Source organism: Stenella coeruleoalba (genome assembly GCF_951394435.1).
Source record: "Stenella coeruleoalba genome assembly, chromosome: X".
In the NCBI taxonomy this organism is placed as follows: domain Eukaryota; kingdom Metazoa; phylum Chordata; class Mammalia; order Artiodactyla; family Delphinidae; genus Stenella; species Stenella coeruleoalba.
The window spans coordinates 116,510,970-116,525,955 of record NC_137152.1 but is presented as its reverse complement, the minus strand read 5'-3'; the positions used below and the strand labels follow the sequence as shown (position 1 = coordinate 116,525,955).

At 41.0% G+C, this 14,986-nt stretch overlaps 1 protein-coding gene across 17 annotated transcripts in view; it reads left to right on the top strand.

Annotated features, from left to right (window-relative positions):
• Positions 1–14,986, top strand: part of LOC307180944 (uncharacterized protein) — a 622,728-nt gene that overhangs the window by 503,682 nt on the left and 104,060 nt on the right. Inside the window, exon 23 of one of the 17 annotated variants that reach the window (XR_013825829.1) lies at positions 10,587–10,794. The exons of the other annotated variants lie outside the window; for them this stretch is intronic. The gene's annotated coding sequence lies outside the window, so the exon portion shown is untranslated. Of the gene's footprint in view, positions 1–10,586; positions 10,795–14,986 lie in introns of those variants that run through there. 17 annotated transcript variants of the gene reach the window in all.

Sequence of the window (14,986 nt, the reverse complement as noted above, 5' to 3'; positions counted from 1 at the left end):
ATATGGTTAAAATTACCTGTTGCCAGGTATAAGGGGAATAGTTTTCCATACTGTTTTCTGTAAAGGAACAAAATTTGCCACCCCAGAATGTCTCTTTGGCATGCAGATTATTTGAGCTGAAAATAATCAAGGCCCAAAAGACTCAGGAAGAACCTTCAGCCTTCCCCCTAACTGCCTAAAGAATGTAGGTAAAGGACCTGATCCTGGAAGGGAGCCAGCACCATAGATAACTATAGTATAAACTAGGTGTGTAGACGGGGAGGAGTCTAGTGAAGTCGGCTTGTTAAAATTCCTCTCTGCGTCCCATTGTCTCTGCCTGGCCCAGCAAACGTTTATTTCCCAAACACATGCTTTTCCATCTCCATGTGAGTTGCTTTCCTCCTCTTTGAAGTCCCAAATCACTACCCCCAACATCCTCTCTTGTCTGTAGCTGAAGTTGGCATTTAAGGTGAGGGCTTTGGCCATTTTGGCGAGTTACTCAGTCCTCCTGGGTCTCTCCCATGTACACATGTTATTAAACTTTTGTGTGACTTTCCTCCTGTTAATCTGTCTTGTCGCTTTAATTCTTAAACCAGCCAGAAGAACCTAGAAGGGTAGAGGAAAATTTCTTCCTCCCCAACAGTTCCATGGTCTGCACTGACAAATATGCGCTGAGGTCGGGAAGTCCAAATATCCGCCCTCATGGTTGAATTAGCTGGTCTGAAATAAAACAGGCGTCCTCCTCCTTCTCGACAAGTCTAGACCTTGGTCCCTGCCGTTGGGGCTAGTTGGGACAGCAACCAGGCTGCCTGGAGGATCCAAGCTTGCCTCACAGTGTAGCGAGAGCTTCAGGTAGAGGGCGCAGGTGAGCATGGACGTTTCATTCATTCTCCCCTGTCACTGGGGAAGCTTGGGACTCAGATTCTTGCGGTCTAACCGATCAGATAACTCTCTCCTCCTCCTGTGGGCAGAAGGTTGTGAAGAGGTAGAGGAAGAGTGATGATTTCTACTTAACAGAAGTTATTTTCCAGTTGGCTGTCAGGTGTGCAGGGAGAGAGAGGGAAAGATTCACCCTCAACTACGGGTCAGGAGCGTGAAGAGAATTACCTGACGACGGATGGATAGAAACCACTGAGTACACTGCTGCCCACACTGTAGCTGCTCGGTCGGAAGTCTGTTATCTGGAGGGAGGAGAGGATTGCTGTGGGCGGCAGTGACCGTGGAGGTTTCAGAGAGCTGGTCCTGGGAACCGATGAGTTGAACCTGGTTGAAAACATCAAGAGACTTCCCCTCTCTACATCCCCGAGCTAATCAAGAGGCCTTTGGGGTCCCTTTCCAACTCTAAACTCCAGTGGTCGCATCGTGCAGGCTCACTTGACAGAAACTGAACTGGCATCCCCCTCACACTGGCAGGTGGCTGGTCCCCTCTGCCCAGGCTGGCCTTTGAGTAGGGCTGATTCCATGACTAAATAGTCAGAGCTGCTTTTGATCATCTGTGCTGAACTGCTGAGCATTTCTTTCCCTCTGATTTCTTACTGCCTCCTTTCTGTCCCTCGATCCTTAACTAGAAGAGCAGAAGGCTGGGGGGAGCTCCTCCCTGCTGTCTCTGCCCATCTCTAAATGCCACAAGTTACAAAGGAGGGCTGGCTGAGACACGGGGCCCTCCATGTTGTTTCTGACCGTACAGTCCAGATCAGAGCTGAGTCTCAGCAAGTAAATGAGTCCCAGGCTGGCATGCTCAGCCCTTCAACGTCTGCTTCACATCATACCTTTCCCAGACTATTAACAGAAGGGAAAGCTGACGTTGTTTGTTGCTGTTAACAGTTTCATTTTGTAAAAATTGATTTTGAAACATTGGGAGTAAGCAGTGCATAATGATGGGGCTGAATGCACAAAAAACAACTGTAGCAAAGGCCCTAGCAGTCAGGAGTGGGGCCTGATTGGGTCTTGCTCCACGGAAAGTGTGGCCGGCCTGCTCTGGGTCTCAGGATTGTGTGTGCACGTGTGTAGCTTGTGTCCACATCAGTGTCGGCTGCCTTGAGCAGATGCATTTCAAAGAGCTTTCAGTTTCTGTGCCGGCAGATGTGGGAAACTCCACCTTGAAAGCACAGATATTACTAGTGCCCTAACTGTTTCTGCTCTTCACTGCTAATTAGACAATCTGTGTAAATGCTAGAGATGTGACCCTTTCGGTTCTGCCAGTGCCTTTGCCACTGCCTATACATTCAAATCGAGGCCCGTTACAGCTGTCATGGAGGCAGTTTTATGTGATTCCCTGGAAGGACAAATTCCATACTGATCGCTGCTTGGAAGGCTCTCCCTACAGAGTGCAAAAGTCTGTTACTTTGTCGTTGCTTGCTTCCTGGATGAGCATATGCCTCCTTATCCTGGATGAAGGGAGAAATTGCTATTTTGCCGTTCCTTGCTCACTTAAATGTGAGTTACACAAGCCTTTTTAAAATTTCCTCTCCTCTCAGGAAATGTTTTAAAATATCTAACTCCCTTCCCTAGGCATCCATCCATAAAAGTATACTTAGCTCTTTGTAATTCATTGCCCATGCAGACTATGAGATATTTTTTCTTGCAGCATCTCATTTCATTGAAGGCAAACCTGCCTTTAGATCCCAGCTACATTAATGTTATAAAAATTAGGACTTTCTAATACCTCAACCCAGGTATCAGTGGGCGTTACCGAGACATTGGGTGCATGATAAATTGACTTGAACCCTTATGACACATCTTTTGGTCACCTGACACCCTTTTTAAGAGTTTTGCCAGTTAATGGAGAACCTGCCTTCTCATGGGCACCATTGACATTGGACTTCTGCCTCTAGGAGTCCTGTCTCTCTGTTCCCTCCCAGAATCAACTCAGATGTGAAACACAGCTTCTTTTTTCCACCAAAGAAGCCAGAAACCCTTTGAAAAGCTAGTAGACTTTATTCAAAATTTTGGAATTATAGAGATACGGAGGAGGAATTTGCCTTTTCAACGTGCCAACGATTTCAAGTTCAAGAGTAGATATTCCTCTTCTGAAAACGTGCACCAGCCACCCATTTCTTAGTGTTCCCATCGCTGCTCTCGTCCCGTGTAGCCTCTCACCACGCCGCCCTGGCTGCTTTCTCGTCTCCTCGCCCTCTTGCTTCTCCTCACACCCTCCATCTGGAATGGCACTGAGAACTCCAAATGCTTACCTTCTCTTACGCAGATTTATTTGGGTCTCTTCAGGCTTGATTCTCCAGCCTGTGCACCCAAAACCCATAAAAATATTCAGAAGTGTGGGATATGTTTCTATTTGATAGGCTCCATCTTCCTGGGAGGGAATTTGTAGTTATAAAAATAGGTTTTGTTGTTGTTTTGCCGTTACACTTGCATCAGCTGTCTGTCGTGATCCCTTTCATTCATTCACCAATATTTATTTTATGCTTACCTATGTAGCAAGTTTCAAGTAAGCACTTGTTTCTGTGATAAATTTGCATCTGTAGTAGGAGGCAGTATAACATAGTAGAGGAAAGGCTTGGAATCAGAGGAACTTGATTCTGGTTCTGATTCATTCATCCCTCTACTTCTCCATTCCAGAAATGTTTGTTGTAGTTTGTTGTAGTGGATGCAGCGATATATTAGGTATGGGGGATACTGAAATTCTTTAGACCCCTGCTCTCCAGTGTGGTGGAGGAGACAGTCATGTGGATAAAATCCTATAATTCCTATACGCATAAAAGTTGAGCTTCTGCTACGTAACAGCTGTGTGACTTTGGGCAAGTCTCTAGGCCTCCATTTCTCCATCTTAAACTGAGGATACTGCTAGTATCTGCTTCAAATGTTTGTGGTGAGAATTAAGCAAGATGAAGCCCAGGCAGGGCTTGGCACATAAATGGAAGCCCAGAGAGGGAAAGCGGCTTGCTCGGGATCACATGCTTGGAAACACTCATGCAGGTTACTAGGTTTTAAGGATAAACAGAATGTGAGAGCAGAGGGAAAGAAATGGAATCAAGGACAGCATTACCCTGGAGACAGCATTTAAAAGTAAGACTTGGAGGAAAAGTGAGAGTTGGGTGGCAGATGAACTTGAGAATGATGTCCTGGTAAGTTGTTATCCCTAGAATGTAAAGTACAAGGGAGTAAGTGGAGCTAGATAAGGTGGGAAAGGCTGATGGTGCCAGCTCTACTGTATTACTAGGGGTACTCTACCTACTGTAACGAAAAAGCCCGAAACTTCCAATGGCTTGCTTAATAAAGCTTTCTTTCTCATTCATTTTCAAGTCCAGGTGTGTTAGCAGGAGTAAGGGTGAGGCCTTCTTTAGGTAGACATTCAAAGATCCAGATCATTCCACAGAGGCACTGCCACCTCCTAGGGCGTCAGTGACATTCGCTTAAATCTCTGCATCTGGCCAGGAGCTGAAGGTCAAGTGAAAGCTTGGAGGATTGTGTGAGAGGCTATAAAGGCCACTGGAAGTGGCACACATCACTTCTAACCATATTCTGCTAGCCAGAACCCGGTCACGTGGCCCCACCTAACTCCAGGAGAGGTGAGCAAATGTACTTAGCCTCCTGGAAGGAAACAGAAGGACAGTTTGATGAGCACCTAATATTGTCTTTGCCCCACTTCCTCATTTCTGTGATCTTATTATTTATGTGAACCTCTCCAAGCCTCAGTTTCATCATCTGTAGTACGAACAGAAGCAAAGACGTGTCCCAATGTTGTTGTGAGGATTAAAACATTATCTGCGAAGGTCCTTTTAGAATCCTTGTCGCTGTGTTGCGTGATTACTGTTATATAAGGACAGCTAGAAACCAAATGGATGATATTTGCAACAGTATTTCTGAAGAAATTCAGAGTTGTACTTTCTATGACGGCTCATGCAACAGTGGATGAAAGATGAAAGAGTAGCATTAAAATACTATAGGAAGTGAAGCCAATGAAGCCCACGTGTATCTTGGAGAGCGGAGACAATGAGAGAGATCATTTGCCGTCTTTCTCAATCATGAACATCTCTGCCCAGCTTTGGGCAGGAGAGAAGACAGTTCAAGAGTGGGCTTCCTAGGGAAAACTGAGAGACAGTTGGCAGTACCAAGGGGCTAACATGGGGATGTTTGTCTGTGTTTCCAACTCCCACAAATATACAAACTGAGCAAAAACTGTCAATGCAACTTCGGGAGACGTCTCCACATTCTCCTGCCTGACTTACAATCAGATTTCAAGCCTTGAGCTTTCCATGTATCGAAATTTTGGAGCACCGCTCTGAGGGGCAGTGACCCAAGGGAGATGCGTGTGACCTAATTCCAAACTGAGGAGGCTGACGTAATAAATGGAAGTCAAATGTCTATTTGTTTCTTTCTTATCAGAGCCTATGTTTACTTTCGACTAGTGAAGAGTTCTACTCACATTTAAGTTCTCTCAAATCAAATCTGTTGGTAGAAATCAAGGAGACAGAGGGAATTTATTCAGTGGGGGATTTACTGAAACTGGTGGATACTTACTGTCTGGTGTCAAAAATGGATGGATCAGTTTTATTCTTGTTCACACTCAGTATTTTTTGTTATTAATGAGAAACTGTTGCATCCCCAAATAAATTAATTCAACATTGAATGCACAGTTTCTTTGCAAACAATAAAATTGTTATTTTAGAAGTTATTAAACTTTTGAAGTCAATGCCATTTTGTCAGGATTATTTACCATTGATTAGGAAATAACCTAATGAATCATTTTGAAGAATGCTCTTTTTTTTAGCTCTAACAAGAGTGCTTGACAGCAGCAAGTTGAATTAGTGTGGTGAACTGCCACAGCTATGCGAGTTTATGTTAAATGCTTTCTTTTCAGTGTTTTCATATTTGCTGCCGATAAAGAAAATTAGGAATCTGAATACATTCTTTTTTTTTTTTTTTTTTTGCGGTACGCGGGCCTCTCACTGTTGTGGCCTCTTCCGTTGCGGAGCACAGGCTCTGGACGCGCAGGCTCAGCGGCCATGGCTTAGGGGCCCAGCCACTCCGCGGCATGTGGGATCTTCCCGGACCGGGGCACGAACCCGTGTCCCCTGCATCGGCAGGCGGACTCTCAACCACTGCGCCACCAGGGAAGCCCTGGATACCTTCTGATTGGCCTCTCAACATGAGTTTATGAGTTTGAAAACAGCTTCAGGTTAAAGATGTGTTGGGACTTCAGCAGTGCCCCTTGGGTTATTAAAAATTCATCTGACGGAGCATGATGCAGTGAGGCCAGGTTCACAGAGGCACACAAAGCCGGATCAGACAGGCCAGAACACCTGCTTCTCAAGTAAAATCTCAATCTAGATCACCCCCTTTTTCATTGTACATATGTTTGAAATAAGTTCCCTCGGCCTCCCATCTTGAAGATACTGAGTTGCTTTTTTTGTGTTGTTGTTGTTTTTCATTTAAAGCTCTGAATTGTTTCCACTTGTGCACTTTAAAAAATTCTCAGGTTGTATTTTTCCCTTTTTTTTTTTTTGACTGCGCAGCCTGTGAGATCTTAGTTCCCCTGCAGTGGAAGTGCAGAGTCTTAACCACTGGACTGCCAGGGAAGTCCTTCCCACTTTTTATAGAATGCACTACTTTTAACTTGTAGATATCAATCTGCCTCTAATGCCAACACTACCCTCTGTATGAGCCACCTTTGCTTGGATATTTTATCTTATTCACCTCTGTACCTTTGCACATTTTCAATTCTCAATAAACGGCTTCTGAATGGAACTCCTATATCTAACGCATCATCTGTTATAATCAGTATCATGCTTCTCTACTTTCTGAGGTGTACGATGCAAATGGGGTTACTGAGAAGGTGTTTTCTTAATCTCTTACTTATAGGTGGAAACCAACCTTTTTTTTTTAAGGGCCTGCCAAGTTGGGATGTATAGAAGCATAGGATTGTGGTACAGTGTAGGATGTGCTATAACTATCAACTCTTTCAGAGATAGGGGGAGGGTAAAAGGTATGGCATTTGTGAATGTCCCTTCTGCATATATGGCATCTTACCTTACCATCAGATGGTATTGGTATTAGCAGAAGAGGATATAACTGTGAAGCTAATTAAGAGCCATTGTATCACAGGTCACCGTCAAAGCCCTACATAGTACATTCTTTTGTATTATGTTTCTTAAAGAGGACCTCTCCAAATATGTAAATTTTGAGTCCCACAAAACCTGAATCCACTTCTGGTGATGAGCTCCATTTCGCAGATGAGAAGGGCGAAAATGTTATGACGAATCCAGAATTCCAGAGCAATATAGTGAGAAGAAATGGAAATAAAACCCACGCCTGAGGCTTCTCGGTTTCCGGGAGAGAGAGAGAGAATCTGTATCAAATTATTTGGGTCAGAGTTAAATTTAATCTGAAAGCATGTTATGTGGAATCTGTTTGGAAAATATATTTTGAAACATCAGTAGGTTGCTTAACTATAAAAATTATTTAAAGAACAATGGTGTGTGCAAAAGAATTATAAAAATATTAACATGTCCAATTTTTTTTAGGAAATGTGCTTCATTCTTTACCTACACATGGGACGTGAAGACATGAAATTTTCCTGGGTGCCTAGGGAGTTTGATTGTTATTTTTACATATGTATGAATATGTTTTAAAGAAAATAAGGTCAATTTCATCTTAAGGCACTGAACTCAAAAATCTGAGAATTTTGATGAGTTAATTTTCTGTAGACAGTTTTGATCCTACTTTTGATTTTCTAGCTTAGACTTTTGAAGACAATTCAGAAAGTTTTTTTTAAGAAATTCACCATATCTATGTTAAAAGATAAAGAGCGGAGGGTAGACGTAGGGTTGAAAATTTACAAAGACTTTCGAGTTAGTCATTTCTAAACGCGTCTCCATGTAATACAGCATCATTAGATAGCGATTCATTATGCTCAGTGACCACTCACATACTCTTAGATTTGACAGAATTTACTTTCATTATTTTCTGCCATACTGTTGCTTAAAGAAGAAGGGCAGTGATTTGAGTAATGAAAAAACAAAACGTAAATGGTTTACTGTCATGAAATTTCTGAAATGGTAGTGGGTATAGCTAAATGTGCCTTAAACAGGAAGCCAGATGACCTGAAGTCGAGGTCAGATTCGGAACCCTCAGTATCCTTGGACAAGTCATGTTGCTTTTCTGACTTTTCATTTCTTCATATCTAAGTACAGGTATGTATTACTCCTATCTTGTTTATCTCCAGAGCTTTTGTTCATATCAAATAAGTAGTGGAAGGCTTCCCTGGTGGCGCAGTGGTTGAGAGTCTGCCCGCCGATTCAGGGGACACGGGTTCGTGCCCCGGTCCGGGAAGATCCCACATGCCGCGGAGGGGCTGGGCCCGTGAGCCATGGCCGCTGAGCCTGCGCGTCCGGAGCCTGTGCTCCGTGGCGGGAGAGGCCACAACGGTGAGAAGCCCGCGTACCGCCAAAAAAAATAATAATAATAATAAGTAATGGAAATGAACGACACGTGCAAATGTGAGTTACAAATGATGTGGCTAAAGACGATTCAAAAATCGTCTTTTTACACTCTCTGTAATAATGCAAATTGGGACATTTTAAGAAATTGCTTTCTAATATTTAAGTTATAAGACATGCATATACTATAGTTCAAATATTAATTGATTGCCCATTCATTCAACTAACATTTATTTAGCACTGGCTGTGGGTCGGGCACCATGCAAAGCATTCAGGACTCCATGACTCACCTGCAGCACACATTATCATCTTTAGTATAAAGATAACTAAGAAAGAACATGTGTGAATTGCATATATTGTTTATTTTACAAGAGAAGACTGTGAGCATATGTCCATAATTGTATATTTCATAGCAGTGGCCTCTAACTGAAACAGTTATCCAGTAATTTCTTTGTATTTCCCCATTTTGTACACACACGTTTGGTCCTACCTAAGTGGGCCATAGTCAAAGGAGTTCTAGATTGTGAGCTCCTTGGGAGCAAATATTTTATTTCATATATATATATATATGTATGTATGTATGTATATATATATATATAAAACCAAATACCCAGAGAAGTCCTAGTAATAATAAGTAGTCCAGTAAAGGTTTAATTTTCATGTTAAAAAGGAAACTTGTTCAGGTAACGTGGTACTGACATCCTGTTATCTTTGCCAGAAGGGTTTAGGCCTTGATAGATTTTACCCAAGGAGCTTTTCTACATCTGTTACGTGTGTCCCATTTCAACCCTATCCAACCATCTCCAAATAGTGTGTTTGTATGTGGTCATTTGTTCTCCAAAGATCCCCACTGTTTACTGATTACAGGAATGTGCATGATTCCTTTATTACAGAAGTGAATAGAGGGCACAGAAGCCCATGGTGCTTCTACTTAGTAAAAGTAGAGAAGGAAGTCATTTTAGGGTTTATCTAGCACTAATCTCAATGCCTGAATATTTTAATATTTAGTAAATAACACGAGGTAGAGTGAAAGGAAGGGAGGGAGGAGGGAGGGAGAAATGGAGTGAAGAAGGAAGAAGGAGAGCAGAGGAAGGAAGGAAGGGGAAGAAACAGAAGTATGATAGAGTTCCATGAAATTGTAAACATTTAAGCATTTCTCCTGCATTTGAACTTTGGCACTAGCTCAAAGAGATATTCGTGTGGCTTCAGAGAACTTCGTATCTAAAAATTAGTCTCAGTTGATTGATAAATCCTGCCAAGAATAGAGTGGGTTAATAATTTATAATCCACCATCAGGACAAGCCCTTACTATTTATAAATTATTTAAAGCTACCTGTTTGTCTGTTTATTCAATCAATTTAATTCTTACATAGTTCTGCTTAAAACTTAGCCGGTTGACAGTTAATCATTTGCTATCTTTAGTCTGAGTTGGAGATTTTTAGTGAGATGCTTCATTCATTCAACAAATATTTTGATCACCTGTACTTTTGATTGCTAAGCATATAGGAAAGGAACAAAATAGAAAAAAAAAAATCCCTGTCCTCATGGAGGTTATTTACTATTAGGGGGAGGCCGATCAACAGAAAAGTAAAATATTTAAAATGTCACGCAAAGACAAATGCTATGGCACAAATAAAGCAAAGTGAAGGAGGTGGGGAGTCTACGGCAGGGAGGTGATCCGATTTCAAGCAGGATGGCCGGAGAAGGCTTCTTTGATATGACCTTTGAGCAGATACTTGATGGAAGTGAGGGACTGACACATGAAGTATCTTAGGCAAGAATGTTCCAGGTGGAGGGAACAGCAAGGATGAAGACCCTAAGGTGAGAGTGTGCTTGAAATATTGAAGGTAAGAAAGGGAGGAGGCCAGTCTCGCTGGAGCTCATTGGGCAGGAGGGAGAAGTAGGAGGTGAAGTCGGGGTGTACAAGGTAAATGCTGTGGAAATGGTTGCCAGTGCACGGCAAATTCAAGTTTTGCTTTTTTGAAACTTTCTGGAATTTTTTTTCCCCAATATTTTTGATCCATGGTTGGTTGAATCTGCAGATGCAGAACTCACAGATACGGAGGGCCAACTGTAGTTATAGAAATATATAGTTACGTACATAGTCATACGTATATGCACACAGTAAATATACAAATATCATAATGCTCTTCTATAAGAACAGTGTTCATTTATTCATTGTTTTATGAATTAATTATATCATTAATACAGGTCATTGGAAGGACTTTGTCTTCAGTGAATGAAATGGGAAGCCATCAGAGGGTTTAGAACGAAGGAGTGATAGGATCTGGCAGGACCTTACTTTGTAATATAATGATTCTGGGTGCCTCGTTCAGGATAGACTAAAGGGAGGCAAGACTTGATGTAGTGAAGAGGCTACAGCAAGAGATGATGGTGACTTGGACCAGTATGATAGCTGCAGAGGTAATGAAAAAATGTATTCAATATATGACTTGGAAGTTTTTGCCCTATGGAAATGGAAATGTAAGTTGCCATTTACTAAAATATGGAAGGTTTTAGGAGGAACAGTTTACTGGCATGTTGCAGGAGGGTGAGGATGGAAATGAGAAATTGGTAGCAGTCATGTTAAGGTTCAGATGTCTCAAATTTTATAAATGGAGTCTCTATTAACCTTACTACAAATCCTGTAGTATTGAACATTGACTTTCTGTTAACCTTAGGATGCCTCAAATCATTAATTCTTCACAATATTAAATGTTTACTCTGGAACATTTTTAGACCAAATTTCTTAGTAGTTTTGTTTTTCTGCTTTGCATATAGAATTTCAAAAATACACTTCTTTTAACTTTGGCAGTAATCATAGGGACTCTTCATTTTGAAATGGTATAAAACACTCAAGCTTCATTCTGTATTTGTGATGCTCTTTTTTGTTGTTACTATATTTACCTTTGTGATTTATATTTTATCATCTATCTCAGGAATTTCCATAAATATATATTAAAAATAATCTCAAGTAATCTCACTATGCAGAAGTAACCATTGTTTTCTCTTATATTCTTTCTGATCACTCCATAACTCACAACTCACACTCTCATCTAGTGTGCAGTTATTATATATAATAACCTGGAACTGTACTAAGTGCTTTATGCGGATTGACTCATTTAAGTCACATAATAACCCTTTATCAGTCCGGGTTCTTACTTGCAAAAAACAAAGACAAACTAGCTAGTTCAAATATTTTAAAAAACTCCGATTTATTAAAGTATGTAAGCTTAAAGATTCCCCAGGAATGTTGGAAAATCAAGTTAGGGTGCTGCACAGACAGGAGGACAAAACCTAAAATTATAACACTTGTTTGGTCTGGGGGAAACATCATGATTGTCCTCGGCATTCACAGACAATGCACTTTGCACCCCCAATTCTCTTGCACTGCGCAATGGGCGTTACCTCTGAAACATTTGCATCTGCTTCCTGAGGAAACCCATTGATGGTGAATTTTCCCGAGACAGGAAGTATATCAAATGCTCTGGGCAACCAGAAATACTAACAAACTTCTAGAACAGTTCACCTCTTAGGCTGTCCAATGCTAGCATATTAATTTCTTACGTATTTAGATCCCCAAGTAGCAACAACACAAGTGATAGAGACTAACAAAATAAAACTAGCCTTCAATAAGCAAACAAACAAATGGAAAAGCAAAGACTAATTCACCGTCTCTTCAAGAAGGTGATCCAAATAAATACTCATCACTTCTTAAGTTTGCACAACAGTGCCCTGATCTCCAGGTATTTCCATTTCTCTGGTGATTCTATCACAGTCCATCTCAATGAACTAAACTGGGAAGGTTGCCACCAACAGCCCTTTCTGAAATAGGAAAAGGGAAAGGATGACAACAAAAAATAGTTGGTATATCCAAGCATTGAATCTGCACTAGCACATGTGGTGGCAACTGCATCCACTGTTCACGGGCATCAGTGACACGTATTCATTAAGTTACTAAACAGAAATGCCAAAATGAATAAGCAGTGTGATGGAGTGGTTGATATTTCTAGCTCTGGGTTTTGCATTTACTTTTTCTATGATCTTGGGTAAATTACTTAATTTCTCTCTCAGTTTCTTAATTTGTAAAATGGGGATATCACTAAACATACCTAGCTCACAGGACTGTCGTTGGGATCGTATGAGATAACAGGTGTGTTCTTTTTATTTTTATTTATTTTATTTTATTTTATTTTTTTGGCTGCATTGGGTCTTTGTTGCTGTGCGCGGGCTTTCTCTAGTCGCAGCGAGTGGGGGCTGCTCTTAGTTGTGGTGCGTGGGCTCTAGGCACGCGGGCTTCAGTAATTGTGGCATGTGGGCTTAGCAGTTGTGGCTCGCAGGCTCAGCAGTTGTGGTACATAGGCTTAGCTGCTCCGTGGCATGTGGGATCCTCCCGGACCAGGGCTCGAACCCGTGTCCCCTGCATTGGTAGGCAGATTCTTAACCACTGCGCCACCAGGGAAGCCCTGGTGTGCTCTTTTTACATGTAACCTGTTGCTGAGTTAGATTTCAGTATGAGTACATCTGATTATCTGACTGGATCCAAGGACCATCATTGGCTGGTCTTGTTGGTAAATGGGGAACACAACAGAGGCAGTAGCCAGACTAGCAGTAATGTGCTGAGGTCTCAACAGAGAGCTTGTGATATTCTTTATATGATACATAACTCAGGATTCCTTCAGCAGCAAAAGGAGGCTATGTCTGTGAAAAATAAGAAAACAAAACTAATTTTCTTGTGGAAAAATGAAAAGATGTACTTTATCTGTATTGCATTTGTATTGCATATAATGGTGAAGCGATGTGGAAATGGTGACACATTGACAAAATATAAACATTGGAATAATTATGTCTAGAAACTACTAAACATCTGTTGTATTTCTGGTACTACACTAGGGACTTTACATACATAATTTCATGTAATCTATGCAACAATTTTTCTAATAGATCTTTATTGGAGTATAATTGCTTTACATTGTTGTGTTAGTTGCTGCTGTAAAACAAAGTGAATCAGCTATATGTATACATATATCCCCATATCCCCTTCTTCTTGCATCTCCCTCCCACCCTCCCTATCCCACCCCTCTAGGTCATCACAAAGCACTGAGCCGATCTCCCTGTGCTATGCCGCTGCTTCCCACCAGCTTCCCACCAAACTATTTTACATTTGGTAGTGTATATATGTTGATGCTACTCTCACTTAGCCCCAGCTTCGCCTTCCCACCCCATGTCCTCAAGTTTCCATGTCTACATCTTTATTCCTGCCCTGCAACTAGGTTCATTAGTACCTTTTTTTTTTAGATTCTATATATATGCGTTAGCATATGGTATTTGTTTTTCTCTTTCTGACTTACTTTACTCTGTATGACACACTCTAGGTCCATCCACCTCACTACAAATAACTCAATTTCATTCCCTTTTATGGCTGAGTAATATTCCATTGTATATATGTGCCACATCTTCTTCATCCATTCATGTGTCCATGGACATTTAGGTTGGTTACTTGTCCTGGCTATTGTACATAGTGCTGCAATGAACATTGGGGTGCATGTGTCTTTTTGAATTATGGTTTTCTCAGGGTATATGCCCAGTAGTGGGATTCACACAACAGTTTTTGAAAGGTGTTAAATTGAAGATCAAAGACTATAAGTACCTTTCCCCCAAATACACAATCTTCAATGGCCACCTAACTTCTGTATTGTCATGCTAAATTAGGCACTTAGGGAACAGACAGACAATCTCTACTTTTTGCCACAATGCATTCTTATAAACTGCAAGGAGAGCAAATCATTGTAAAGTGCATTATATTTTCCCAAAGGAACAGTGCCGGGGTAGGAGACTGTACTCTTAATCAATAACTTGACACTGAATATATCATGTATATGATCAATAGTTATCTCATAAGAACAAAAATACTACGACCATTAAGTTTGCCAAGTCTAATAGATATTAATTATATATGTGATGAGCAATGATGTTGCTTCTCTTCTCTGAACTTAGGGTCTTGGAGAATATTTTGAATGGCTTTTACTCTTAAAGGAACTTTCTTGGTGGTTGGGGGGGAACTACAGCCCCTCTTCTCTCTTGATAAATGTCTCTTTCGTGTCTAGAGTTATTTGGAATTATTCCAGGGACTATTCTCTTTAAAAATTGCTATTACATCATCTAGTATTTTTGAATATTAGAGGAACAAAAAAGAAAAAAACTTAAAAATTTTTAAATTTTTTTTTTAATTGCCGTATAGTTGATTTACAATGCTGTGTTAATTTCTGGTGTACAGCTAAGTGATTCAGTTATACACACACACACACACACACACACACACACACACACACACACACACACACACACACATTCTTTTCCATAGTCTTTTCCATCATGGTTTATCACAGGATATTGAATACAGTTCCCTGTGCTATACAGTAGGACCTTGTTGTTTATCCATTCTGTTTGTAAAAGTTTGCATCTGCTAATCGCAAATTCCCACTCCATCCCTCTCCAAGCTCCCAGAAAGAAAAAACTTTGAATTGATTCAGAAGGCCTACATTCTAGCCTCAACTCTAATAGCAGTTACCTGTATGATCCAAGCACTAATCCTTCTTCCCTAGGCCTCA